Genomic DNA, 4,552 nt, shown 5'->3' with positions numbered 1-4,552 from the left:
AAATAGAGGAGGTGGACAAAAAAAAAAATAAGAAAAATAGACGAGATGGGACAAAAACAAATAATAAAAATAGACGAGATGGGACAAAAAAAAATAAAAATAGAGGAGGTTGGACAAAAAAAAAAAAAATAAAAATAGAGGAGGTGGGACAAAAAAAAATAATAAAAATAGAGGAGATGGGACAAAAAAAATAATAAAAATAGAGGAGGTTGGACAAAAAAAAAATAATAAAAATAGAGGAGATGGGACAAAAAAAATAATAAAAATAGAGGAGGTTGGACAAAAAAAAAATAATAAAAATAGAGGAGGTGTGACGAAAAGAATTAATAAAAATAGAGGAGGTGGTACAAAAAAAAAATAATAAAAATAGAGAAGGTGGGACAAAAAATAATAAAAATAGAGGAGGTTGGACAAAAAAAAAAATAAAAATAGAGGAGGTGGACAAAAAAAATAATAAAACTAGAGGAGGTGGGACATAAAAAAATAATAAAAATAGAGGAGGTTGGACAAAAAAAATAATAAAAATAGAGGAGGTGGGACAAAAAAAAAAAATAATAAAAATAGAGGAGATGGGACAAAAAAAAAAAATAAAAATAGAGGAGGTGGGACAAAAAAAAATAATAAAAATAGAGGAGATGGGACAAAAAAAAAATAATAAAAATAGAGGAGGTGGGACAAAAAAAAAAAAATAAAAATAGAGGAGGTGGGACAAAAAAAAATAATAAAAATGGAGGAGGTTGGACAAAAAAAAATAATAAAAATAGAGGAGGTGGGACAAAAAAAAAAAAAATAAAAATAGAGGAGGTGGGACAAAAAAAATAATAAAAATAGAGGAGGTGGGACAAAAAAAATAATAAAAATAGAGGAGGTGGGACAAAAATAATAATAAAAATAGAGGAGGTGGGACAAAAAAAAATAGAGGAGGTGGGACGAAAAAAACTAATAAAAATAGAGGAGGTTGGACGAAAAAAAATAATAAAAATAGTGGAGGTGGGACAAAAAAAAAATAATAAAAATAGAAAAGGTGGGGGAAAAAAAATAATAAAAATAGAGGAGGTGGACAAAAAAAATAATAAAACTAGAGGAGGTGGGACACAAAAAAAATAATAAAAATAGAGGAGGTGGGACAAAAAAAAATAATAAAAATAGAGGAGGTTGGACAAAAAAAAAATAATAAAAATAGAGGAGGTTGGACAAAAAAAAATAATAAAAATAGAGGAGATGGGACAAAAAAAATAATAAAAATAGAGGAGGTTGGACAAAAAAAAATAATAAAAATAGAGGAGATGGGACAAAAAAAATAATAAAAATAGAGGAGGTTGGACAAAAAAAATATAATAAAAATAGAGGAGATTGGACAAAAAAAATAATAAAAATAGAGGAGATGGGACAAAAAAAATAATAAAAATAGATGAGGTTGGACACAAAAAAATAATAAAAATAGAGGAGGTGGACAAAAAAAAAATAAAAATAGAGGAGGTTGGACAAAAAAAAAATAATAAAAATAGAGGAGGTGGGACAAAAAAAAATATAATAAAAATAGAGGAGATGGGACAAAAAAAATAATAAAAATAGAGGAGGTTGGACAAAAAAAAAATAATAAAAATAGAGGAGGTGGGACAAAAAAAAATAATAAAAATAGAGGAGGTTGAACAAAAAAAAAATAATAAAAATAGAGGAGATGGGACAAAAAAAAAATAATAAAAATAGAGGAGATGGGACAAAAAAAATAATAAAAATAGAGGAGGTTGGACAAAAAAAAAATAATAAAAATAGAGGAGGTGGGACAAAAAAAAATAATAAAAATAGAGGAGATGGGACAAAAAAAATAATAAAAATAGATGAGGTTGGACACAAAAAAATAATAAAAATAGAGGAGGTGGACAAAAAAAAAATAATAAAAATAGAGGAGATGGGACAAAAAAAATAATAAAAATAGAGGAGGTTGGACAAAAAAAAAATAATAAAAATAGAGGAGGTGGGACAAAAAAAAATAATAAAAATAGAGGAGATGGGACAAAAAATTAATAAAAATAGAGGAGGTTGGACAAAAAAAAAAAAATAAAAATAGAGGAGGTGGGACAAAAAAAAATAATAAAAATAGAGGAGATGGGACAAAAAAAATAATAAAAATAGATGAGGTTGGACACAAAAAAATAATAAAAATAGAGGAGGTGAGACAAAAAAAAGTAATAAAAATAGAGGAGGTTGGACACAAAAAAATAATAAAAATAGAGGAGGTGAGACAAAAAAAAGTAATAAAAATAGAGGAGGTGGGACACAAAAAAATAATAAAAATAGAGGAGGTGAGACAAAAAAAAAATAATAAAAATAGAGGAGGTGGACAAAAAAAAAATAAAAATAGAGGAGGTGGGACAAAAAAAAATAAAAATAGAGGAGGTGAACAAACAAAAAATAATAAAAATAGAGGAGGTGGGACAAAATAAAATAATAAAAATAGAGGAGGTTGGACAAAAAAATAGAATGGTAGGGACAAAAAAAGATTAAAATAGAGGAGGTTGGACAAAAATAAAAATAAAAATAGAGGAGGTGGGACAAAAAAAATAATAAAAATGGAGAAGGTGGACAAAAAAAAATTATAAAAATAGAGGAGGTGGGACAAAAAAAATAATAAACATAGAGGAGGTTGGACAAAAAATAATAAAAATAGACGAGGTGGGACAAAAAAAAATAGAGGAGGTTGGACAAAAAAAATAATAAAAATAGAGGAGGTGGGACAAAAAAAATAATAAAAATAGAGGAGGTGGGACACAAAAAAATAATAAAAATAGAGGAGGTGTGACGAAAAGAATTAATAAAAATAGAGGAGGTGGTACAAAAAAAAAATAATAAAAATAGAGAAGGTGGGACAAAAAATAATAAAAATAGAGGAGGTTGGACAAAAAAAATAATAAAAATAGAGGGGGTGGGACAAAAAAAATAATAAAAATAGGGGAGGTGGGACAAAAAAATAATAAAAATAGAGGATGTGGGACAAAAAAAAAAGAGGTGGGACAAAAAAAAATAATAATAGAGGAGGTGGGACAAAAAAAAATAAAAATAGAGGAGGTGAGACACAAAAAATAATAAAAATAGAGGAGGTGGGACAAAAAAATAATAAAAATAGAGGCGGTGGACAAACAAAAAATAATAAAAATAGAGGAGGTGGGACAAACAAAAAATAATAAAAATAGAGGAGGTGGGACAAAAATAAAATAATAAAAATAGAGGAGGTGGGACAAAAGATAAAAATAATAAAAATAGAGGAGGTGGGACAAAAAAAATAATAAAAATAGAGGAGGTGGGAGAAAAAAAATAATAAAAATAGAGAAGGTGGACAAACAAAAAATAATAAAAATAGAGGAGGTGGAACAAAATAAAATAATAAAAATAGAGGAGGTGGGACAAAAAAAATAGACGAGGTGGGACAAAAAAAGATAAAAATAGAGGAGGTTGGCAAAAATAGAAATAAAAATAAAAATAGAGGAGATGGGACAAAAAAAAAATGAAAATAGAGGAGGTAGGACAACAAAAAAATAATAAAAATGGAGGAGGTGGACGAAAAAAAAAAAATAAAAATAGAGGAGGTGGGACAAAAAAAAAGTAAAAATACCGGAGGTGAGCCAAAAAAAAAAAAATAAAAATAGAGGAGGTGGGACACAAAAAAAATAATAAAAATAGAGGAGGTGTGACGAAAAGAATCAATAAAAATAAAGGAGGTTGTACAAAAAAAAAAATAATAAAAATAGAGGAGGTGGGACAAAAAAAAATAATAAAAATAGAGGAGATGGGACAAAAAAAATAATAAAAATAGATGAGGTTGGACACAAAAAAATAATAAAAATAGAGGAGGTGGACAAAAAAAAAATAAAAATAGTTGAGGTTGGACAAAAAAAAAATAATAAAAATAGAGGAGATGGGACAAAAAAAATAAAAATAGAGGAGGTGGGACAAAAAAAAATAATAAAAATAGAGGAGATGGGACAAAAAAAATAATAAAAATAGAGGAGGTTGGACAAAAAAAAAATAATAAAAATAGAGGAGGTTGGACAAAAAAAAAATAATAAAAATAGAGGAGATGGGACAAAAAAAAATAATAAAAATAGAGGAGATGAGACAAAAAAAATAATAAAAATAGATGAGGTTGGACACAAAAAAATAATAAAAATAGAGGAGGTGGACAAAAAAAAATAATAAAAATAGAGGAGGTGGGACAAAAAAAAAATAATAAAAATAGAGGAGGTGGGACAAAAAAAAATAATAAAAATAGAGGAGATGGGACAAAAAATATAATAAAAATAGATGAGGTTGGACACAAAAAAATAATAAAAATAGAGGAGGTGGACAAAAAAAAAATAAAAATAGAGGAGGTTGGACAAAAAAAAAATAATAAAAATAGAGGAGGTGGGACAAAAAAAAATAATAAAAATAGAGGAGATGGGACAAAAAAAATAACAAAAATAGAGGAGGTTGGACAAAAAAAAATAATAAAAATAGAGGAGGTTGGACAAAAAAAAAATAATAAAAATAGAGGAGATGGGACAAAAAAAAA

Source organism: Euprymna scolopes, chromosome 14, assembly GCF_053919585.1.
Source record: "Euprymna scolopes isolate OS-2025 chromosome 14, ASM5391958v1, whole genome shotgun sequence".
In the NCBI taxonomy this organism is placed as follows: Eukaryota; Metazoa; Mollusca; class Cephalopoda; order Sepiida; family Sepiolidae; genus Euprymna; species Euprymna scolopes.
This window is presented reverse-complemented; position numbering follows the sequence as displayed.